Genomic DNA, 26,758 nt, shown 5'->3' with positions numbered 1-26,758 from the left:
AAAGAAAAAAAAAATCTTAAAAGCAGCCAGAGACGAAGGATAGATTAGCTTTAGAGAAGTGACAACTGCAATGACAACTAAGTTCTCAAAAGAAATAGAGAAAGACAGAAGAAAGCAAATTCAATGCCCAATGTTTTAAGAGTAAATAACTGAAGATCAAGAATATATTTCAAGAAGAAGAGCAAATGAAATCTTTCAAAACAAAAACTGAGAGGGAGTGCCACAAACCTCACTAGAGAAAATTCCAGTTTATTTCTAGCAGAAGAAAAGTGATCCAAAATGGAAAGTCTGTGATTCAAGAAGGAATAAAAAGCAAATAAATTGAGAAATATACAGGTAAGTCGAGATAAATATTGACTTCATAAGACAACAATACTAATGGTATAAGGAGTAAAAATAATACATAAGACAGCACTAAAATACACAACAGTTCTATCATGTGCACAAGGAATGTTGGCAAGTGGAGAGAATGTGGGTATTTATAATTTTGGGAGGAGGGTAAGTATGCCGATTAAATATCTACTTGGACACATTAAATACAGAGGAACACAGATAAAAATGAATACAACTTCCTTGTCTGAAATTCATGAATCAGAAAAGTAATGGAACAACTTCTTTAACAAGTTGAAACAAATCAGAATAAACTATCAACCAAGAATTATGTATCAAAAAATTTTTTTTAAAATAAAGATGCAACAAAAACATTTTCAGAAAGACAAAAGTTGAGAGAATGTGACACTAGCAGTTCTGCACTAGAAGAAATGTTAAAACAAGCTCTTCTGGCAGAAGAAAAAGAATACTAGATGGTAACATGAATCTGTACAAAGAATTAAATAGAGTAGTAAATAGTATACATGTGGATACATATAAAGTACGTTTTTCTCATTTTCAAAATTTCTTTAAAAGATAACTGAGTTTTTAAAGCAAGTACCATAAATTCATAGGATTTACAACGTTTAGAAGTAAAATGTAATACAGGAATAGCAAGAAGAACAAGCAGGAGGCAGTTCTACTCTTTTGAGGTTCTTATATTTGATGTGACGGGATAATATATTTTTTGAAGATACCTATTGTAAACCTGATAACAATCACTAAAAAAATAAAACAAAGAGTCAGTTAATAATCCAATAGGGTAGAAGCATTCATTTACTATTGCTGCTGCTGTAACAAATTATGTTATTTAGCCTACCTGTGTCCATTCTATGGCTCCCAGAGATTCATATCCATCCTCAAGCAAAATACATTCACCCCTATCCCACGTTTCCCAAATTCTCAACCCGTTGCACTATTAACTCAAGTCCCAAAAATCTCATCTAGGTCTCATCAGCTCAAAAGTTCCAAATCTCATCATCTAAATCATCTAGATTAGTTATGGTAAGATCTTGGGTATAATCTGTTCAGGGGAAAAGTTTCTCTCCCTCTGTGGACCTGTGAAACTGGAAAACAAGTTGGCTATTCCAATTGGACTACGTTTGTATTATAGTTCAATTCACTACATTTACAGATTAAAACAAAAATCAAAGGCAGAGATGGAATTTCATAAAGTTCCACATCCAGTATGATAGAAACAAAACAAAAACATTGGCAAACTAAAAAAGCAAAGTCATTCTCTTACTTTTATAAATTATATATATTTATATATATGCCCCCCAAAAAAACTAGAACAAATGTCATACTTTACAATGATAATATTGAACTGGAGAGCACAGCAAGAAAAGAAAAGGAAGCAAATGACATAAAATCTGAAAAGGATGAAATAAAAATGACATTATTTTCCAAATTGTAAAAAATTAATAGATTATTGGAATTTTTAAAAGCCTTTATTGTGACTAGATACAAAATTAATATACAAGAATCAATTGTATTTCTATACCCCCAAAACAAGCAGAAAATATACATTACTTTTTCTAATAACTTTAGATATTAAAATAATCTAGGAATAAACATATTAAAATATTTTTGAAATTTTTTTAAAAGACTTTATTGAAAGGCGTGAAAAAGAAAGTCTTAGAAACATGACAGTTTCCCATCAAAATTGATCTAAACACTCAACGCAAACTTTCTCAGTGTCCCAACAGGTTTGTGCCTTCCTGTGTGTGTGTGAACTTGACAAACTGATTCTAAAATTGATAGGGGAGGGCACAGGGCCAAGAGTAGCACAGACAGTCCTGAAGAGGAACTAAAAGCTGGGGGTAATTTACCCTCTAGACATCAAGACTAATTGCAAAGCTATAGTAATTAAGACTGTATAATTAATTATGAGATATATTAAATGACCAATAGGACAAAATATAGAGTTCAGATACAGACCCATTTAAGGTGGAAACTTGATTTATGACAGAGTTGTTATTACAGAGAAGTGAACACTGATAGTCCTTTCATTAAATGAGGCTGGGAGAATTGGTTATTAACACCAAAAAAATAAAATAAAATGGACCCTATCTCACATTTCACAAAAATTAATTCCGGGAGAATAAAAAACCAACATGTGAAAGACAAAGTTATAAAACGTTTACAAGAAACTATGTTTGGATATATTATGACCTTGAGGTAGGAAAGGATTTATTAAACAAGGTGAATAAAGTACAATCAATAAAAGAAAATAATGGTAAATTTTAACATACAAAAAAGAACATCTGGACCCAGCCCTGATGGTGTAGTGGTTAAAGTTTGGCACACTCTGCTTCGATGGCCTGGGTTCGGTTCCTGGGCACAGAACCACACCACTTGTCTGTCAGTGGCCATGCTGTGGTGGTGGCTCACATAGAAGAATTTACAAGTAGAACATATAAATAGGTACTGGGGCTTTGGGGTGGGGAAAACAAAATTTGCTTAAACAAACAAAAAGAACATCTGTATCGAATGTCATCATAAGCAGAGTTAAAAGGTTTATACCACCACATCGGAGACAATATTTGCAACACATAAAACTCACAAAGGATTAGAATTTAGAATATTTTTGTGAATATATGTATATATGCTGAAAAATAGCTAGGCAAAAAGATATAAGCTTAGAAAAATTGAACAAAATTTCGTCAGGCACTTCACAAGGAAACAAATCAAGAATGGCTAATTTAGGATAGGAGAAAAGCTCAGCCTAATGAATATTTGAAGCATGGTCATTAAAGCAAAATGAGCTGGTTTACATTTTTAAAAATTTAAAAGTCACACAACATCAAATCCTTGTGAAGATGTGGATCCCCAGAACACTTTTGACCTGTTTGTGGGCTTGTAAATTGATAAAATAACTTTGGAATATCTTTTGATATTATTAATAAACTTGAGGACAATTATAGTTTATGACCCAGCAGCTCCATTCTGCAGCATATATCAAGAAAATTTTTTCATAAGTACACCAAAAGACACAAACAAAAACGTTTGTAGCTGAACTGTTTTCCCAGTAGAAAAGTAGAAATAACTCACATATCCACAGCAGTGGAATAGAAAAATAAACTGAAGTGTATCCTTACAATGGGATACCTACTATATAGCAATGAAATTAGAAATGTTCTTGCTGCACACAACAACATGGGTGAATCTCAGAAACAAAAAATGTTTGTCAAAGAAGAACATCAAAAATCCTGTTAAAAGGAACACATTCAGTTTAACTAAAGTTAGAAAATGTGCAAAAACTAGTAACATGGCTTTAGGGGATGTTGTTTCAAATGGTCTCCAAAATGACCGACAACACCAGAGCCATCTAAACCAAAGGCATTTTGCCTCCGTTCTTTCTCTTTAATATCCTACTCTCTCCCTGGAAAACAGACGTATTTCATCTTATTCTCCCTCATCTAGCCTCATCTACAACCAATTACCACCATAGCAGAAATCTTTCATGAAATCACTGTGAAGCTCAGTTATGGAAGAACATAGAATTACATGAAGGAGTCCAAGCAGGGACTTTAGCAAATTCGTAGTTCTGTGCTCTGCTCTCAGATGATGTTTCTCAACCTTGGCCCTACTGACTTTTGTTTTGGGATAGTTCATTGCTCCGGAAGACTATTCTGTGCAGGCAAGATATTTAGCAGCAGTATTTCTGGCCTCTACCCATTAGATACTAGTTTTCAGACATTGTTAAATGTTTCCGGGCAGGTGGGAGACGGCAAAAATTCCCCATGGCTGAGAACCACAGTTTTAGGTGATGTCTCTCGCTGCCACCCCTGGTGGAATAGTATAGAAAAAATGAGCTTTCTTTGGAGTTTCTATAAGCATGTTTGGTGCCAGAAACATAGGTGTGGGAAAGACTTGTTGTGTTAGTGAAAGTGTAACTTTTGTGTTATTCAAGGCCACAGAGGGCTTCCAAGAAATTGGATAGTCTCTGAAGTACTCACAGACTTTTTCTTTGGTAAAGCCTGGTCATCGACAGAAGAAAAGCTTATTTGGCATAGCTTTAAGACATTCAGAGTTTACATGTTATTCCTAAGAAGTCAGACAGGTCACCCAAACTGCAAGGGACAGGATCCAGTATTAAGAACACTTCATCCCATTCTCTGACTCAAAAGCCCTCGTTTCATGAAGACTCAGGACTAATGCCTCATGGTTGCATATTCAGATTTCTTATTAACATTAACACCTTCATGGCCTAAGATAGGGTCTTTTAGCTTTTCTTCCTCCCTTCCTTCCTTCCTTCTCCCTCTCTCTCTTTCTTTCCCTGAAATCCTCTTTAAAACTTATATAGTATGTATAATTCTCAATACACAAAAGAAAAGTTGGAGTATCCAAAGTCTCCCCTGGTCAGCACTCCACAACTGATCTCCCACCGTGGTCCCTGAAGCATCTTTGAAAAACATATATGGCTCTGTGGTACCCACCTTGAAAACACTGATACAGGAGGAGTGAAATTCCAGGAGAAATGAATATATACATAAGATATACACACACATTGAGAAATCTCAAGAATATTAAAAATGAATGAGAGACATAGCATTCTGCTCAGTCAGGAAAATGGAGAACAGACAGACAGAGGTAAATTTGTTTATGACAAACACATAATAAATCAGTGGAAATGGAATTTTCAATATTCTAGTATTTGATTTACATAACCACTTATTCTTGGAATTAATCAGGGTGGACTATGTATTATAGAAAGGCAGTGCTTGGTGTGGAAAGAGCTGAGTACCAAAATAGCCAGTTTGGCTCAAGTTAACCTCTGTTCTATGGCCCTAGAGAATCGAAGACCTATCTCAGTTTCCTTGTCTCCAAAGTGGGGTTAAGAGCCACTCCCACCTCTGAGAACAGATCAGAAAATTTCATGAGGTGACGTATTAGACAGTCATTTGTAAAGGACTGTGCCAGACAGTATAGAGTAGAGTGGATTTTGTCTAATTCTCGTTTTATCCACTCTAGAAACTCTCAAAGGAGGCAATGATTGAGTCTCCTTTCCTTGATAAGGTATTAAAAATGAAAGTTTGAAATTGTAATATCTTTCAAAATTTATGAACTCTTTCCAAGTAGAGCATCAAACTGAAGGCAGAAGTAGAGACTGAAGTGTATTTTCCCATGATGGTAGCTCAGATTTGAATCAAGCTCTTTTTTATTCTTGCTATGGTGCTAATCTGCAGCATTGTAACATGCCCGGGGTTCCTCTTTGGCTCATAGAAACCGGCAGGGTTTTCTGAAAATGATTTATAAACAAATTGTGGCTGCTCTGAAACTAGGGCATCTGATATCTTGGGCTTCATCTGTTTAGTACTTTAGACCTGGTCCTGATGTTACCAATTCATGTATTAAAGATTGGCTTTGGGCCTTTCGAATGTCAACGTCTGCGGATGGATGGCCTCAGGTCCTTAACCATAAATGTTAATGCTAAAAATGATGATTTTTTTTTGTGACTAGATACATTGAAATTGAAAACAGCGGGAAGGTATAAACAAGATATGTTTACTTTTTTTTTTCCTTTGAGACTGAGAAGTTTTGAAATGCAAATGGAAAAGATTCAGGCAATGTTACAGGTTGAAATGGTGGAAACTTACTTTCCTAAGTCTTGGAATAGCTCCTCTTTGGTAAGATGAATCTGATCTTTTCTTAAAATAAGGCTTAAGGGAATTCAGAACTATATAAATATGCTTTAAGGAAAATCGCTTCTCAGATAGCAACTTGGATTTTCAAATGGTTTCAGGTGAAGGTGTTGAAAGGTCATATTCTCTGTTTTTAAAATGTGAAATTCAAAGAATATTTCATTAAAGAGTAGTAAATAAAATGTTGAATTTTTTTCTATTGAATTTTAATACAGTTAGTACTATCAGTCTAAATGTGTGAGAATGCTGCTGAGAAGTTTATAAACTTCCAGATACAATAGATATTATTACATGGAAGATTTTTTTCCATTTCTGTATACCAAATATATCAAGTAATACCTGCGTTCGTGTTACTTGTGTTATGACAAAATATTGATGGTTAAGAATGACATTGCCATGACAATTATCATAAAAGCAAACAAAAAAAGTCTATTTTCTATTTTCACTTGACTTTTTTTCTAATTTTAAATAATTCTTTAACATATAAAGATAGAATAAAGAATTGTCTGTGATATGAAGTCCAACTAGCAACTTTCATTTGAATTTAGGAAAAAGTCAATTAAACGATATTTTTTTAAACCGTGGCTCTATCTTCATAAGTTAATTCTGTTCACTTTAAATTGACAAAAATATCGTTAAAAAAGGATGAAAACTGAAAAGGGTATCTGATTTTTTCCAATGTAACATTTCAAAGTATTGCAATTGCTCCTCAATACAATACCTGGTTTTTATTATATTAATCTAAGCTAGCAATAAATAAATAAATAAATAAAGAGGGAATGGCACCACAAACATGTAAGATTTGAGTTCTTTTTAGTTTGCTTTAACCATTTAACTATGAGGTCATCTTGGGGCCAAAGTCAGGAAATTCCTAGCTAAATGCCTGCATAATAGGCCTTCCTTCGATGCAATTTTGATGCTATTTTGTCAACATTCATTGAAGATGAATTATATTGCTTTTAAAACAAGTATATTCTATCACTCGCCTTCCCTATCTCTTATAAAATCAACATGAATAATTTTATTTTGCTTTCTTCCATTATATTATTGACACTCAAATTTCTATTCCTAATAAATTGTTTATTGAAAGGCAAGTTTTCTGAAATGAAATTCAACGTATTATAAGTTATGATAAAATAACCTGTTTATCTCCTCTTCAGAGGTTTTCATTTTTCCCGTCAACCGACAAAATTTCTTTTGGACTAAGCTTACTGTGCAGATTTGTTCCCTTTTAAATCAGATATATTTGCTGAAATTTGCAAATGCTTTCTATTTTTCAAATTAATGAACAGATTCGCCACCACAAAAAGTCTAATTTTTAGCAATTACATGTCAGCAACAATTTCCCTCATTTATATAGTTTCTTTCGTTCAATTGGATATAGACTTCTTTGCCTTCCTAATATTGGGAAGGAATCTGAAAGTGTCATAAATCCATGTTCTCAGTCTATATAGAAGGTTTTTCTCACGTTATTATGTGGCATAAGATTCTAGCCTAAAAATGAGCTTGATGTATTAAAAATCTTCAAGTGTTACGGTTGGTGAGATCCTGAAACATCTCTGGTACAGGGATCGTAAACCCAGTGCCAGCTGCAACCGTATGTGTGGGTGGCTGGAAGCAAGACAATAGGAAGGGCTCAGTGGGAGTTCAGGGCCAATGAACACTCTTCAGATTCAACCAAATAAAACATCTTTGTTGGCTAGTTTAGTCTACCAGCCACCAATCTGACCCTTGGGATTCCCATCTAGCCAATCCTTCATAATGTGAGGAAATTTGGGCCAGAGGAGAAAAATGATGAGCCCAAGGTCGTACTATTACTTAGTGCCAAAACTCGGATGTGTCTTCCCGCACATATTGGTTCGTGTAGGGCAGAGTAAGGTATTGTAAGTCTAATGTCACATGCACTCCTGGCACACTCATGAATTCCTGTGGCAGTGTGTGGGTGCTGGGGGAGATAGACTACCTAATTATCTTAAATATAAAAATGAAGGAGGGAGAATATGTTGAGTCAATGAATGAAGCAGTCCTTAAGGTCTACGGGTGCTTCTGTTTTGAGGGATGGAGACATATTCTGGGTTCTCTCGTTTTCAAAGTAGCTGTAAACATGGACTTGTTATCTATTTAAACGAAAGTGTTACATAATCACTAATCCCAAAATGTTTCCAATGGTTTTAGAGAGAATGAGCCTACACTCTCATATAAATCAGATACGATTTGTTGTACTAGGTAACATTTAGGAAATTTGAATTAATGCATTATTTACAGCAGAAAAATTTCATGCACTTTTAGAAGTTCACAAAAGTATGTAAAATATGTATTAAAATGTCTATCAATTTTTATTTCAATGAAGGTAACACCTTATGCCACTGGAGTCCTTAGATCTTATGTAGACCATGCCTCAACGATTTAGCTAAACTCTAAAGTATTAACAAAATAGCTCTTATATATAATTCTATGTTATGAAATTCACTTTCAATGTACATATTTATATAAGTCATTTAGTTGGGGCGGGGAAGGGGCATGACTTTGCTTTAAAAAGAAAAAAATCTCCCAAATTCTCAATTTAGGAAAATAAAATATATAAAGGAAATGTCACAACTGTTAAATTTCTACAGAGGTTAAAAGAAAAAAAAAAGCTGTGATCACCTGGCAAGAAACTACATAGAACACTCACTTTGATGAAACTTTATGAACCTGAAAGACTGGCTTCCTTACTTCAGGTTGCTCATAAGCAAATCTCCGGGAATAAGAAGAGAGATGAAGTTTTGTTGTAATTGATCCAAGGCTCTGATAAGTCAGGAAACATGATCTATAGTGCACACACATTCAAATTTGCATGCGTGGTGTAAAAGAAAGAAGGCAATCTGGGACGTTGATACTGTCCTTCACACATTTGCATAGGCCAAAATATGAATTATTATAATTTCCATAATTTCATAATGAAATTAAATTAAAATTCATAATTTCCAGAATGCACCTTGCAAAATTTGCACAGAATATTAAATAGCAAACTGAACTTGTTCTGGATGTACCTATATTCCTTATGCTGTCACATAATTGTATATCCTAAGATTGGCTCAAAAAACAAACAGACATACAAAAAACCAACCCTTTTCAATAAAGAAAGCAGTTTGGTGTAAAGTTGATTTGTAGAGGCCTGTAAATTACCATGTAAATAGAAGAGTCCTGAATTGAAGAAGGACCTCTAATAGGCTGGATGTCAGCACACCCACACAGTTATGGTAAAAATGTGACCAAGCAACCGCTACTATCAACTGATGCTTTACTTTTCCAGACATTCCAAGCTCATTCCTTCAGGTGGCTTTTTCTCAGGGAAGCGAATAAGGTGGACAAGCCTTGTGGCTGTTTTTCCCTACTTTTAAAACTTTTAAACTAAATTATGTGTGGGTGAGAGGCAGTGGCCTTACCTTTGAGATAGGAGATATGTTTAAAGCTCCTAGCATCAGGCCTAACTTATAGTCAGAGCTCACTAGTTAACAGTTAATAACACTGATGCTAATTTTCCAGTACTGTCTTATTTCTAACAGTGTGGAGGAAGAAAAAGAGAGGCACAGGGAGAGCTTACAGTTAAGGTCAAACTTCTGGAAATGCTTTTTTTCTTAGATAGTCCCACTTTGTTAGGGTTTTTATTAAAGAGTATTTCATCTTATTTCATTAAATTACCTTGCACACATAATGCAATAGTGATATTCATATTCCTAAAACTTCTCTAACTTTTACAAATTCACAACTTCTCTACGAAACTAACTTTACAAATCTCACAACTTCAGAACCGAAATAAGGTTTTGTAAATTGAAATGAAATTATGCTGTGGACAAGTACAAGACAGTAAACAAATTTATAACTGTCAATATTTTTTTTTACCTTTCAGTAAACTGCACTTACTTTGTAATAGATATTTCAAAAAGCTCAACAACATAAAACATATATTCCAGTTATTTCAGATATAAATGCTGATGTGCATTAGCAAAATAATTTAGGTAGTTGCAATTTTCTTTTTCACACCTGGGTGTTCTGGTATTACATTACATCTCTAAATTAAACTGCATTTTCAAAGATGTTGCTTCCAATTGCCATAAATTCAACAGAAACATTTTTTAATTGGAAAAAACCCATGTATTTTGTGAAAAAATGTTTTTTGTCTTTGTTTTATTAGAATTTGACCTAACTATCTGTTCAGAGCTAAATTCGAGAGAGGTAAAATAAATCTCTTATTACTAGAAATAGGAAATTGGATCTTGCAAAATAACAAATGTATCACATAAAAAGGGATACAATTTGGCTTAACATTAGAAATTGCAAGATGTATATAGTACTTCTTCTTGTTATACCAAATGTGCTAAATAAATAAGGATATATTTTGACTCCCAATATCTGACAGTATGTATCTGTAAATAGATGTGTTTCTAAATCAGAATATTTACAAAGTTGTTCCTTCTTTGCTTATCTGTCAGGAATCAAATTTAATGTTCTTCTTGCTCCACTGGATAACATCCAAAGCCACAAAGCCATTGAAAGGAATTTAACTTCCTTTGCCAATTGAGGTGATAGTGGCCCCATCAACCTCCAGCAGAGGAAACTGGATAGCTCAACGATCAGCTGTTTCCAGGAGGAAAAAAATTAATTTTTAGTAACTGCATGGTAGTTTCTTTTTTACCCATTTCGCGTTTGTCCTCTTTGAAAATTAAAGTACAGGTCTAAAAAGGGTTATGGGATTTTGTGGTCATAGCATGTCTGTTTCACAAGAAAGTTATAAGCCACAGGAAAACATAATGATTAATATTTATGAATAAGGATTGTGTTTGCCTTTTCCACTTTTTATGTTGCAACAAAAAGGTACATACCATAGAAAGTAGGTCTTCTTTTAGCTATGAAATTTTTTCTGTCGGTCTTAACATATTCAGAATTTCTCACAATAGAGCAAAAATAGACCATATCTGTTCAAAGGAAGAGAATTGGTGAATACTGCATATATCCACTATATACCAGCTGGTAGCGTTAAGCTGGATGAATAGCAAGGGAACAGAAACCCACAATTCACAAACAGATGAGACAGAAGCAGCGACAGTAAAGAGCACCATGAATCTTTCCATAACATAGAAGTGTTCCTTCCCCACCCACCTTCCACAGTAATCGCTTAGAATTCTTTTTTTTTAAAAGATTGGAAAATACTTTTTTCTGTTGTTTTTTAGATAAGACCTGAGCTAATATCTGTTGCCAATCCTTTCTTCTTCTTCTCCTCCTCCTCCTCCCCCTCCTCCTCCTCCTCCTCCTCCCCTCCTCCTTCTCCCCCTCCTCCTCCTCCTCCCCCTCCTCCTCCTCCCCCTCCTCCTCCTCCTCCCCCTCCTCCTCCTCCCCCCTCCTCCTCCCCCTCCTCCTCCTCCTCCCCCTCCTCCTCCTCCCCCTCCTCCTCCTCCTCCCCCTCCTCCTCCTCCTCCCCCCTCCTCCTCCCCCTCCTCCTCTTCCTCCCCCTCCTCCTCCTCCCCCTCCTCCTCCTCCTCCCCCTCCTCCTCCTCCTCCCCCTCCTCTGCCTCCTCCCCCCTCCTCCCCTCCTCCTCCCCTCCTCCTCCCCCTCCTCCTCCCCTCCTCCCCCTCCTCCTCCTCCCCTTTCTCCTCCTTCTCCCCCTCCTCCTCCTCCTCCCCCTCCTCCTCCTCCTCCTCCTCAAGGGCCCCCAGTACATGGTTGTATATTCTAGTCGTAGGTCCTTCTAGTTCTGCTATGTGGGACACTGCCTCAGCATGGCTGGATGAGTGGTGCTAGATCCGCTCCCAGGATCCAAACCTGCAAAACCCTGGGCCGTGCAAGCGGAGTGCACCGTCTTAACCACTCGGCCATAGGTTGGCCCAAGAATTCTTTTCAGAATATTAACTCAGTGTCTGACACTAGAAAAATAGCATTGCTTACAGAATTTGCTTAATTTTTAAATTACAAGGTAAAATAAGAATTAAATTCTGTTTTGCTCAATTCTTCATTAATGAAATCAGTGATGGATTTTTGACACCTTTGTAATCTGATCAGTTCAGGGCCTGTTGAAGCTGTTAGGAATGAATATTGATTTTTACGTAGCCTATGTCTTCTTGAGCACACAGGGAGAGAAAATAAAGCAATAATACTAAATTTCACTTTTCTACTAACAGTAGATAAATGAGGAGTTGATTTCTACTTCTTGAAAATGGAAACATGTTTCTAAACCTCCAGCTTTCCTCAAAATGGCAGTCGTCTGACCAACAGAAGTAGGCTGTTTTCAGGTATCTGGGCTTGGAAAATATCCCAGCCCATTTATGCTTTGGGAGTCCTCAAGTAGCAGAGTTCTCACTCTCCATCCAATTCCTGATAGAAGACGTTGCTGAGAACTTCTTTGTTCAAGTGCATTTTTATTTCCAAGACAATGTGCTTTTTGCCAAGCAAACAGTTTAGAAAAGACAAAAGCCATCCTCGATATTTAGTTGAGACTCAGAGGAACCATAGGACAACACCTGAAATTGAAGCTCAGGGTGAAAAAGAGGAGAATGGCCACTTCTGAAGGATTCCGGATCCCTGTCTATACAAAATTATATTACTTTGATTCTCAGATGGTCTCAGATATAGGAAAACAGCTGAGTTCCTGCTACTGGGCAAAATTGGAGTTGGCATTTCTGTGTTTTCTCTGAAGCTTGGTGAAGTACGGAACTTAGAGAAAGTAACTTCTGCTTGTTCTCATGTGTAGGTGGCATTTTGTGTGTATGTGGAATAGAGATAATAACCCTGCTTGAACATCACTTGGAAAACACGAATATAAGTATGAAGTAGAATTGCATTACTATGATGTAGGCTTTTGCAAATGGGCTGTAAACTATTGTAAATAAGTGATCCTATGCAGGTACACAAATCTGCTATATACAGAAGCACCAGTAGACACATTTATTAAGGTGCAATCCCTTATTCTATTAAATTTCATGTTGGGAAGCTTTTCTTTTAACTCTGGAACTTTGTTAGGTATGTCGCCCTTTGCTTTTGAGAGAGCCATTCTTATTTATTTGCATGTCTTGCCTGTGAAAGTAAAAATCAACTCTATGTGATGCAATAATTATAATTTAGAAATTAAAAACAAGGAAACCAAAAAGATGTTGATGTTTTAAACTATTATCTTTTTCTCCTATAAATATGGGAAAGTTATTCTTTTCAACTGTATTTTGAATTCTTGGTTTGTATACATTTTTCATCAAATATTAAGTAAAATGTCATGTGTATTTCATATATACTAATATTTTGAAAAATAATTCAGTACAGATTTAAATTCTTTAAGTGATTTATGGCAAAGATCTCAACTTTAAAACTGGATAATTATTTCTATTTTTCTTTTTATTGATTTTTGTATTTCTTTCTTAAATTGAGCTGCATTATTCTTACTACATACTAGACATATTGAAGAAGATGTTTATACTTCTTGATTAAAAGTTGTGGTCTTACATTTCATGAATAACATAAATTCAAGTATTTATATCTTTAGGGGTTTAATTTTTTTTTTCCTCCAATGAGGTCATTTTTCAAAGGTAAAACATGTCTGAAACTGGTCTTAGGTAAGAGTTCTAATTTTTCTCTAAGCCAATATTTCTCAGTGGGTACTAGTGCTTGACCTATTCCTTGCTATAGGAATATAGCTGGAGGGTTTTTTTTTTTTTGTCATTTTTAATGACTTTTTCCCCTCAAGCAAAATCTTATCCTCTAAAGCTAATCAAAGGTAAGATTTACTTATCAGGTGCTTGTTAATTGACAGGTACTGTGCTGAGTACCTTACATAAGCTATATCTCATTGTATCCTTACACAAACCCTATTAGTCTTTTGTTACATTCATTTTAGTGATGGAGAAACTAAGGCATTGAGAGTTTAAATAATTTGTCCAAGGTTATACAGCCAATGCATGGAAAAACAGATTTTATCCACTTGTTTGACTCTATTATATAAAATTAAATGTATAGTTCTATATAGAATGATGTTAGAGATGTTTCCGACTGAAGTTCAAGGAAGGATTACTCTAACTACCTTAAGTAACCATAGAAACACCCTTAAATAAATAATTTGATGTTTGTAGAACATCGGAAGGTAGAGCAAGAAATAATCCTTAGCAAGGAAGAAAAATTTACAAATTGATTTTGCCAAAATGAACACTTTATTTTAATAAAGATGAAGTATTTTTCTTCCGGTTGTTAATTCCTAGAGGGAAGCGATGATGATTCAAATTTCCCAAAATGTACTTGAAATAAATACAGTTTGCAATTCATAACGGAGGCATGAGGATAGTCAAGTCTTTGGGGTAGTTGCGTACGTAGTCTACTCATATCAATTCATTCAAGCTGGTAAATGACTTAAGCTAGCAAACAGCTTTAAGTTAAACTCTGGTTTGTGAATTTGCTAGTCTCTCTTGTAGGTACCACACACCACTAAAAATAAACGATTAAAAGTTATAAATTCTTCTGAGGATCACATCATAGAACGGCTCATTTTATCTAGTATCCTTGCCCCAGTTTAACTTCTACGTCAATTTATCATCCCTAATGTTTTCAGCCAAAATTCCTAGTAAACTTTTATGCCTTTGTTTTAAATCTTTTATTTGTTCCTAATTGATGTTAGCATGAAGTTTAGTCTTACAAGGAGTCCTTAGTATTCTGGTTTCAGTACATCTTTCTAACCACATCTCTCATGATATTTTCACACATTATTTTGTCCAATCCTTCCATTTATGGCTTTGAATGCCATCTTCTCTGTACAGTCCCTTTGTCTAGGATAAACTTCTCTCTCGTTGTCACTCCTTTAAGATCTGTTTCAGGAATCACCTCCTCTTGGAAGTTCTTCAACAGAGTTGTGTCCTCTTTTAAGCATTTCCTCTGAGCTTCCTTAATATTTTGGGCATATTTGTAATCTAAAGGTATCACACAATATGACGATGGTTTTACTTCTGTGTCTTCTCTAGAATATTCTGATATTTTTGAGGGCTGGGACTCTGTTCTGATATTGATTGAATTATGGGAAATGTGCTTAACTCCATGATTTCTCAAACACTTTATATATACCATAAATATCTAGTAGCCACAAGAATAGACTCTGCTGAATTTAATGCATCCTTTAAAGCAATTCTGATCATTTTATTTCTTGCCTGCCTTAAACAATTTTATTTCTTTGTTTTCTGCACTAGCAACTGTAGTCAGCATGTTACACATTAGATCCTCAGACCTTACTCGTCTTATAACTGGAACCTTGTACCCTTTTGCCAACCTCTCCCTGTTTCTCCCCAATTTTAATATGTAGCAATTGCTGAAAAATATTCAATGACTGAGGAATAAATGTTTTATAGGAATAGAAAAAAATGTAGAAATCAAATTAATCCACTGAAGAGATATAATTTAAATTTCTACATTATCATTTGTTCCTTTTAAAGTATTTTTACTATGTCCAAAATAGTTTGAACAGTATATCATTACAGAAGTCTACATGATTCTATGCTATATTGACAAAAATACAAATATAAAAGGCAGGAATAATTTTATCCAATCTGAGTTTTAGCTATAGTCACTTACTCTGTTTTCTTTTTACTTGTAATAATTCAGATCTAATTAAAGGCATAGTCCGCTCATTTACTAGGTATCTCCTCCATTTAAGACATTGCATCAGAAGCTGCTGCAAACGACCTTCAGATAGAATGAAGTGTTCCATATTTTATTAAGAAATTGAGAGATGCTTTGCTCTTTCAGTAAATGTTGAATTTTGGGGAGATACCTCAAAAATTTTAGTGGTTAATGTCTAATCTATTAATTCCCTCAGCATGACAGCAGCAAATAAGTTTTTAAGGGCTTCCTGAGTATAAAATCTGGACCCAAATCTCTCGCTATATAATTTCATCAGCAGGAAGTGCCTTTTTGCAGACCTTACTGCTGGTCCGATAAAACCACTGATTCTGCTGCTGTTGATAAACTCCCTACATTAAAGTCTTCAACCTTCAACAATTTTCAATTCCAAGCAAAACCTAACAGTTTTATTTTCTGTGTGCTTCTCATTTCCCCAGAGTAATATACTGTCCTTTCCCACCGCGTATCAGGTTAGCTCAGCTTAGGATGGTGAGAAAAGTTTCCTAGGTTCATTTTCCAGAACACTAGCTGCTTACCATTGACTGGGGTGAAACTCTCCTTTCCCCAAACTAAGAACGAAGGTGCCTCTACATTTTCAGCCATGATGGTAAGAAAAACCTCAGACCGATGGCTACCTTCCAGTTGAACTTTCTCTCTAGTCTGTGGATTTTCAGAAAAATCTGCTCTATACAGCTCTTCTAGGACTTTCAGCACAAAAGAGTGAAAAACAACAGAGAGAAGCACGCTAAACTTTTACTATTCAGTGGTTCTTTTTTTTTTTTTTTTTTTTGCTAGTAGAAGATCTAGAAGATAGATTCAGGGTTTGGTTAAACATGATTAACGATTTTTGTGTTAGCTGTTTTTTTTTTTTTTTTCTTAATCAGAGTTGAAGTTGTGGCCAAACTGTTTTTGCAAAGAAAAGTATAAGTCGATCAATGGTTTCCAGGGCAGTTCTGCAAACAGGCTGTGCTGGAAGCCATGAACTGTTCATAGCCTATCCAAATAGGCCTTAACTAAGCATCAATGATCACAGGAGAGTTGTGGGAAGGTGGATGCTGATATCAAGTGAGATTTGAACTGGGGTGGAGTAGAAAGTTTTGAGTTTGACCTCTGAAATCAGATTAGCTGCCGGAATACCTCCAGAGTAAGCATCAAATGCAGTGATAAACTGAGGCCACAGCGCCACATTTCAGATACACCAGAAATCCAACACAATTGTAATGGGATGAAGAAGAGATCCGTGTAGATTTCCTCCTATTTACTAGTAGACATTTCTGTAGAGTAAGGCAGTATGAAAGTACTTGTAGACAGGCTAGCACAGCAGGTCTTTTAGCTTATTTGAGTCAAAGTATCTTTCGAATAAAAAATTGGCATAGATGAGCATTTTGGGGGTAGTGGTGGTGGTGGTGGTGAGACTGTCTCACTTTCTGGTGATAACTTCTGTCTGAGTATCAATGTCATAGGTTCACAGACAATCTGTATCACTTGTGGGGAACCCTATCCTAGAATATAAATTGGGGAGTGGGTACATGTGATAAATGACGACACAGCTGTCTTTCTTTACCTCCAACTAAAGGCTTATTTTGGAGTGGAGAGCGTGGGAAAGGGCACTGGAAACAGCTTCCTAGCATTGTTTCTTGAGTTTCTAGATGCGTGCTTTAAATACAAGAGAACTGTTGGGTCCCCATATTACTTTAGATTGTAAAAGGCTGATCGACTTATTCAAGTGTTTAGATACTCTTAACTGAAGCACATATGAGTAGATTTTCTGATAGTATTTATGTCAAAGTCCCTTTCATACTAAGTTTGGTTCTTCCAGTGAAGACCAAGGTAAGTGTAGTGACGTTAGCAATTAGCTTGGTGAAGTTGTCAGCAATCACTGGCATTTTTCTTCACCAGACTGATGACTAACACAGACCTCTATGCAGCCTTTCATATACAGAACTCTCTTCAGGTAAAGCCAAAGCAATTTACTAGAGCTTTCTCGCTGGTGCAAACCATTAATTTTTTATTTTTTCTATTTCACAATTCCTTTACTTTCAAACCTTGTCAAGGTGCCAAGAAGAAGGAAATACAAGGATGGAAACAGTATTAATAAATCATACAGTGAAAAATGGCTTTATAACGACCAGTGCTGAAGAACTAAAACTGTATTAAAGTACAATTGGTTAAAAACAGACATGAGTGTTTTAATTTTGGGGAGCAATGTTTTATTCTGAGAAGCAACATCTTTACATGTGAAGCCCTAGAGAAAATAAAATAACAATCAGTTGTCAAATAGTGTGGGTCCAAGCAACTGTTCATATAGTCACTCTTATGACCCTCTGAAAGCGTTCTTAGATTTAACGGTTTTATTTACTAAATGGGCTAATAGCCGACCCATCTCCAATTTTTAAGAGTAAAAAGAGAAAATAATGAACAAACTTGTACGTCTTCAGAAAAAGTCTTCAAGTAAATTTAAAAAGATGTCCTTTCAGGCTGGCTCCGTGGCCCAGTGGGTAAGTTCACGCACTCTGGCCCAGGGTTTCGCTGCTTCACACCCTGGCTGCAGACCTAGCACCACTCGTTGTGCCACGCTGAGGCGGCGTCCCACATGGTACAACTAGGAGGACCCACAACTAGAACATACAGCCATGTACTGGGGGGCTTTAGGGAGAAGAAGAAAAAAAGGAGAGACTGGCAACGGATGTTAGCTCAGGGCCAATTTCGAAAAAAAAAAAAAAGATGTTCTTTCTGTTAATTTTTTGTACAAATGTAGCAACAAAGGAAAAATACAGAAGAAATATAAATCACAATTATTTTGCTACTTCAACACAAACTGTTTTCTTGTTTTCACATTCCCTTCTAATTCTTTGCCAGTATATAAAATTCAGTACAGTGACTTCTACAAGTAACATCATGCCCTTCCTATGACATGCTTTCCCATCATCTCTATTGAAATTTGACGTTGCAGAGCCAGCTAAAAGTCCACTGTCTTCCACTTCAACTCCCGTAACTTCCCTAGAACTCAATGGCTCCTTCTTCTCAGTTTACCACATAATTCCTTGATTTACTTTATTTATTTACCCATCTTCCATTACTATTTGATAATAAACAAATAAAGACCAGAAACTGGGGCAATTTAGATATGTGTGCTCCCTTAGGAGAAAGTAAGACACAATATTGTTCTATTTTTCATGGTGGAAGGAAAAAATCAATATCCAGAGCATAACGCTATGTCAAAAAATGTTACAGAATGGATTGTACAGTAAGTTTCCATTTTAAGGGCTATTCTGAAATTTCTTGAAGAATACATTTCTTTTTGAAAATCCACTATTATTGGCTAAAGGCTAATTGTGTTAAATGTCTGACAAAAAGTCAGCTGAATGTCATAGCAAAATGTGACCAGTCACAAACTTATAGTATTTGTTTGCTATATCCCAAAGGAAAATAATCATAAAAAAACCCACTAGCCCTATAAAACAAGAAGTGCATTTCCCATTGGACAACCTTAGCAACAGCACTACTTGGTTCTCTTGCAGACAAGGAGGGTACAGCAGTGAATGCACCTGACAAGATTTATTCTCTTGTGGACAAAAAGCAAGTAGGCAGAGAAATAAATTTCTCATTCCACAGATGAAGAAACTGAAGTCCAGAGGGATTAGGTGACTTGCCTGAGATAACACTCATGATATGTGGTAGAACTGAAAAGAGAAATCAAGTGCTATGATCATACATCATTTTTGGTGTGTTTTTTCCTAAACAATTCTTGAGATATGGGCACATGATTTCTTTCATAGTTGAGACTAAAAACAGTGGGTTTGTATTTATTTTATTTATTTTAAATTTTATTTATTTACTTTTTTTGGTGAGGAAAATTGGCCCTGAGCTAACATCAGTTGCCAATCTTCCTCTTTTTTTTTTTGCTTGAGGAAGATTGTCACTGAGCTAACATCTGTGCCAATGTTCCTCTATTTTGTATATGGGATGCCACCACAGCATGGCTTGATGAGCAGTGTGTGGGTCTGCATCCAGGACCTGAATCTGTGAACCCCAGGCCGTTGAGTGGAGCCCAGGATCTTAACCACTACACCACCAGGCTGGCCCCCGTACTTATTTTTAAATATATGCAAGTATGGCTGCATTAATTTAAAAAATTGTAAGAACAGGTTCAAAACTTGGATTACTGTCTTTTATGTAAGAAAAAATGAGCATAAAAATTCCAGGAAGGATTTAAGTTAGACATAAGGAAGATTATTTGAGGGAGAAATTGGACTACTGTTAAGAGAGGCAGCTGAATTCTTTAAAGAAAAGGTGATTTTAAAATATCTGTCTGAGTTAGTTTAAATGATTGTGTGGTAAAGATGACAAATGGAGAAGATGACTTTTCAAGGCCTTTTCTGGGCAGATAAATTTAATCGTGAATATTCATATCAAATCATTTCATTAAAACATAGGTGACAGCTTCGGCATCTACACCACCCAAGGACAGTGGTGTCATTGAAACAAGTATGAAACAATAATTTCTCAGAAATATTTATAGTGAATGATGGGCTGTTAAATTCTGTATGGTATAACATGCAAATAGAAAGGATGCATTTATCTTGTTGAAGACCGGGGTAAAACAAACAATTCGTAGCAATTATTTCAAAATATAAGAAATATAAGTAGAAGAAGCCTGACTAGCGCCATCAAAGGGCTTTCCAATTCATCAAATGAAAACCATAATTTGACTTTTAGGCAGTCAGTTGCCCTTGCATTTTTGTCAAGTTCAGTTATTGTTGAGCTCACTCCAGTTATCTCCTTTTGCCAAGTACAGACAGCAAAATTTAAAGCCACAGCATATAGAAAAATAGATTTGAAGCTTAGCCAGGGCCACTTTGGGTATTTCCAGAAAAATAAATACAAACTTTATTTTAGTTGGTGGGGCAGGGGAGGCATGCATGAAAGATAAGTAAATGCATTTTCATGACAACTATAATAGGCTGGCATAGAAAACAGTCTTTTGGGTTTCAGAAGTTAGAAAGAGATGTAACTACGCCCCTTTCCTTTTACCTACATCTTTTCTTTAAAAAGGAAGGGAAAAAATGAAGGAAGAATAAATTTCCTTGGAGTTCAAAGGGATGAGCATCTAGAAAATGTAATGTAACTATGATGTTTTCCCTAGAAATCGCTTTGAGGCTAGAGTAACAGTTGGGACAAAGTAGGCTGAAGTGGAAATGTTCTTGGTCTAGTTAGGACTCTCTTAACACTGGACACATTTGTCTACACTGCCTGGGTTTTCACTTACGGTTTTTGAGAAAGAACAGAGGAGCAGACAAACAAACTCAGAACACCTTCCCAATTTTTGGATAAAATTTCACTTAATGCAATTTTGGTGCCGGTGTAATGGATGGGATGGTACAGTTCAAAATATGTTTATATAACATGGCTGCATGCCTTTGAGATCTTTAAATTCTTTCCTGAGAGCTTCAGTCACTCAATGTTCACTCATCCAAAACCCTTAATATTCTCAAATATCTCAGTTTCACCGTAAAAGCCAAGCATTGAATATAAGAAGAAAATAAAATAGATATTTCAAAGTTTTTATTTTCCCCTAGACTCTTAAAGACTAAAGTGGAGAGATATTTAACACAATAGTTCTGATACTCCAAAATATATAGCTTTCAATCTCATTCTATCACACAAAACCGTAGAGTTTGACTAGTGACTTGGAAATCATAATTTCTTTTTCTTTTTTTTAGCTTGAGAAAAGACTTTGACTTCATCTGTATTTTGCCACTGAAGAAATTAAGACTCATAGCCCTCAGGTTATTTAATTTATCCACAGTCAGGTAGAACAAGAATCCAGTCATTGTTATTTCAAGTTCAGCGCTCTTTGCACTGCATAATTCTACCTCTCTGTTTAACTAGAAGTTCAGACCTGGCCCAGAGTCATAAATATGAATATTTCTTGTCACCAAGATGTTCAACAAGCAATGTAAAATGAGTTATATTCTTCCGAGGTATTGATTTCATTCTGAAAATCATTCAATTGATAACAATTAGCGGTTTTAGATGACTGGATGAGTATCATAGGGTGAGGATTGAAGCTAATTAATGAGGAATTCTGGGAAGTCGTGTTCTTCCTTTCCCGTTGGATGGTTAGACATTAAACCTTGGAGTTGTCAAGTGAGCAACACCTTTGCATGAGTATTAAATTCGCACACAAAGAAAATTAATTACAGGAAAGCTGTCTCAAACCCACTTTATCGACTCTCTCGACAGGAAACTCTCTCTTAGGCAGGAAAAGTCAAGCACCGCTGTCTTAAAATATCTTTGTTTTTGTAAGCCTGCTCTCATTTCTTCTTTTTTTTTTTAGCTTTTGAAGAAGAGATGATGGTGTAGAAGCTTTTATTTATTTATTTATTTATTTATTTATTTCTGGATTATAGAGAGACAAACACATCTGTCTGAAAGATTAAGGTTTAGTGAAAAAACAATTCAGATCTTGAGCTCATTCTCACTAGCCTGTCATCAAGTAGTGTCCCCACTAATGTAAAGTGTAAGAACTTGAAATGTTCTGTTCAGCACTGAATTCATCCGCATATGCTCTCTGGGCCCTGGAAAGAGTCATGTGTTTATTATTTTAGAAAATGGCCAGCACAGCAGCACCTACGTCCCAACCAAGAGTGATGACACGGAATAATTAGCTAAAGTCACCCTGGCTCGTCTAATTTTCATTTGGAAGCTTCCATTATAACCTAATTCCACTTAACTTTTCCTTTTCAGATAAATATATTGAGAAATTTTATTCTCATATTCTAATTACTTGAAAGAATTTCCCTAATTTGAATAAATATAGATGGTGAGGGTTAACTTAAGATAACCTGAATTTAGGAGCTTTGATAACCTTGGGAAGGGTATCTATGGCAGTAATTCCCAAGTCCCTTTCTTAATGATACTCATACTTTTCTGGGGATAATGTCCTCAGGAACCTCTATGATGACTCAATGGTGTTTTCTGTATTACATGGCTTACCCAACTTTCCAACAAGGGCATTCTGTTGCTCATCACTTACTCCTGGGAGTAAAGGCATTGGCCACAGTTCCTTTAGGTTTCTGAGTGAAAAAGGTATGTCATTACACATTACTCTCACATTTCAAAAACTCACTACCCACTTGGAATTTTGTCTGAGATATATTTGGGAAGATACTTTATTGGAAAACGACCATGCAAACCAAGATCTTAGCAAAATCACATGTTTATTAATATTTGAAAGATATTTTTGATAGCAAATTGTGTTTCTGGCCTGAGATTAATAGTGTTAAATCAGCGGATCACACCGAGTTTTTAACTGTTCATCCCCCAAAAAGACATTTAGATTTTGGAAGCAGCTCTTGCTTAAATCCACAATACTATCTAATAACTATGTTGGTAAAGGGAAGACTGGAGAGATTATAATAAATTAAGGAAGAAAGATGTATATTTATAATTTTTGTAGGTTAAACTTGAATGTTATACATGACTTCATGTTAATACACACAACAGAATAGGAGATGTTGTATAACTCATAAAACAATTGATTTACTTGCTAGTTTTGCAAATGAATAATATGTATGAAGTTAAAAGTAAAAACTGATCAAAGAAGGTACTTCTCATATACAAATCGTTTGCTGATAAAATATTATCCATTTGGTAAAAGAATTAACACATTTTCTCTTAGCATTCAACAAAAATTTACTTCACCAAACATTTGTTGAGTACAGAATCTATGTAAGCACGATGAATAGGACATAAAAATGAGCGCTGAGGAGGATCAGGCAAAATGAAAGAAGGTAATTAGGCAGGAAGGTTTGAAACAGTACGATGAGTTCCATTTTCAAGAACATAACTCATTGATGTATAGAGAAATACCTTCCAGGATAGCACATATAAAAATAAAAGATTCAATATATGAAACATCTTTTTTCATAGCATGAATAAGGAAGAAAAAAGTAAGAGAAGTAATCAGAGGTAAGAAGAGAAAGTGCAATTCTCCAAAGGTAAAGTAGTGTTGAAATTGGCTTTGACCTTCAAACATATGCTAATTTCTGGTGGGTTTGGGGCTGAGTTTTAATGAGTCCTGTGTACGGTGGACAGGAGAGAAAGCTCATGTGCCAGGCAAATTGAGAATCCAAATCAGAGACTCCTCCATTAAGTAAGTACCTGCAATGTGTGACAAGCTCATAGAGTAAACAAAAGAAAAATCCACCCATTAAGAGCCATGTGTATTAACTGGTGCCCAGACAAGAGAAGAAAGATTCTTCCTCAGAAATTTGTGGATTATAAACTCATACTTATAGCTATGGATGAAATTCACACTATTTGCATGGCCCACAAAATAGCAAGCTGAAAATTTAATTTAGTCAGGTCGGGTTGGAAGCATCCCAAAGGATTGAGAAGTAAATATAAAGTCTGCCCAAAGAAATATATTATAAACTAGGCTTCAAATTACCTTTACTGATAAACTTCCAAAGAAATTCACTCCCATTGGAAAAACTATTAAGTACATATGGAAATAAGATTTTGTGAATGTTAATAGGAACAACAATCTTAGCTATTAAATCTGCAAATATTTCAGATATTGAAATGGTAACATGTAAAATATAAATATAAAATATTTATACCTAAGAAGAATATAAATAATTTTGTTTAGCTTGTTAAAGAAATAAAAGCAAGTTTTAAAAACAAAACATCATAAACAAGATACCTAAACACTTTCCAAACAGATTTGAAAAAGTATCAAATTCAACATACGGACATGAAAAATATAGTAAATGAAATTTTAAAAATTAATGAATAGACTTCTATTTCCTAGAATATGGCAGATTAGTTTATTTGAACCAACCCTGCCACTGAAAATAATTTAAAATGCTAGATAAAAATATTTTAAAAATCTTAAAATACAGGTTGTAAGAAATTAGCAGGCTAAAATCTAGGGGAATCCAGAGAGATATACAGAGCACTCAGCTGCCTCATTGCTTAAGTCCTTTGATGATCTTGAAAAAGATGGACTTCGTTTTGGAGGGACCTTATGGGTGAGGAATAAGTAAATTAAAGCCCATATCTATAGGAGATTTCTTGTCATATTAAGCTGGAAGCCCATATAGCTACAAACTTAGAGAAAGAATGAGTCAGAAATAAATCCCCCCCCTCTGTTTCCAATCTCAAGGGTCACAAGGAAAGTTGCTTTTGCATTGAACATAACAGTAGGAACAATAATGCTTTCTAATCCTTGCATGCATTTTCAGTCCAAATTTGCATCACCTCAGTGGTCCAAAAAATTCCAACTTTGAATTTAGTTTAAACTCTTCCCTGACTTGTAAAGTCCCTCAGTGCCTGACCAAAGGAAACAAGTCTTCTATGGAAGAAGGCATTCACTTCACTGTAGGTCTCATGGAGACCTCACAAATAATTTTTCAAGGACAGCAAGAGCACACAGTCAATAAATACTGAGCATACAAGGAAATTAGAAACCATGGCTATGAACCATCAAGGAAAGAAAACACAACAAGACAGAGAGTCTAAGTGGACCTGTAAAGATGTCAAATGTTGGGAATGTCAAATAAGGATTGTAAAACAATTACACTTACTATGTCTAAAAAACTCTAAGACAACAATGAAAATATCTGTATGCAACGAGGAACTATAAAGTGACGTAGCATATTTGAAAAACAACCAAGCAGATTTTCTAGGAATGAAAATGTAACAACTGAAATTGAAAACTTAATGGATGAGGTTAATACCCTATGAAACACAGCCAAAGATAGAAGTAATGATTTTGAATATATGTAATAAAGTATTATTCAAATATAGCAAGAAAGGACAAAAATATAAAAGAAAATAGTGAGAGATTATGAGATATGAAGGGTAAGGAGAACATTTCTACAACACATTTAATTGGAGTCCTAGAACGAGAGTGGAGTGAGATCAAAGAAGATAATATTTTTTTTCAGAGATAATGGCTAAAAATTTTCTATAAATGATGAAAAGAACAAATCAAAGAATAAAGAAGTCAAAAAAATCCCATATATTCATATATACCTACAAGCATAGTTATATAAATAGAAATATATATGATAAATACATACAATTCAATAAATAAAATAAATTCTCATCTGGCCATAGCATAGTGAAACTGCATCCAGGAATGGCGGGTAGGAAAGGGATTACCTTCAAGGAGCAGCTGTCAGAGGAACAGCTTGATTCTCACAGCAACAATAAAGCCAAAAGATGGTGGAATAGTATCCTCAAAGTACTGAAAGAAAATAAATTTAGCTTAGATTTCTATACCCAGCTAAACTATCTTTCAAGAACAAGAGTGAAATAAGTCAAGAGGGAAAGTGGAAGCTGCCAGGTCTCATAAAACCTAGACTTGGAACTGGTGCAATGTTATTTCTGCTTCATGCTATTGATCAAGAAGTCACAAGGCCAAACCAGATTCCAGAGGGAAAACTAGACCTATGTCGAATATCAATTAAGACTAGAGTTGTCAAACGTTGTTTATATTCCATAAATGAAATACTATAGAGTAGCAAAAGCAAATAACCTAAAGCTGTCCTCAGCAGTATGAATGAATTTAAAACATAATGTGGAGCAAAAGAAGCCAGACATAAAAGAATGCAAATTGTTATGCACCGTTTCTATGCAGTTCAAAACAACCCAGTTGAACGACACATTGTCTATCTGTATCTAAATACATGGCAAAACTATTTGAAAAAGCAGGGACCCAGCCCGTTGACACAGCAGTTAAGTTCACATGTTCCGCTTCTCGGAGGCTGGGGTTTGCCGGTTCGGATCCCAGGTGCGGACATGGCACCACTTGGCACGTCATGCTGTGGTAGGAGTCCCACATATAAAGTAGAGGAAGATGGGCACAATGTGAGCTCAGGGCCAGTCTTCCTCAGCAAAAAGAGGAGGACTGGCAGTAGTTAGCTCAGGGCTAATCTTCCTCAAAAAAAAGAGAAAAAACAAACAAACAAGAATAAATACAAAAGCAATAAAATGATTAATCCAAATTGCAGAATAGTGAAGCAGAGAGCGTGAAGTAGGAATGTTCTATTTCTTTTTTTTTCTCCCCAAATCCCCCCAGTACATAGTTGAATATTTTAGTTAT

The sequence above is a fragment of the Equus asinus genome, chromosome 29 (genome assembly GCF_041296235.1).
Source record: "Equus asinus isolate D_3611 breed Donkey chromosome 29, EquAss-T2T_v2, whole genome shotgun sequence".
NCBI lineage: Eukaryota > Metazoa > Chordata > Mammalia > Perissodactyla > Equidae > Equus > Equus asinus.
Note: the sequence above shows the minus strand (reverse complement) of the source record.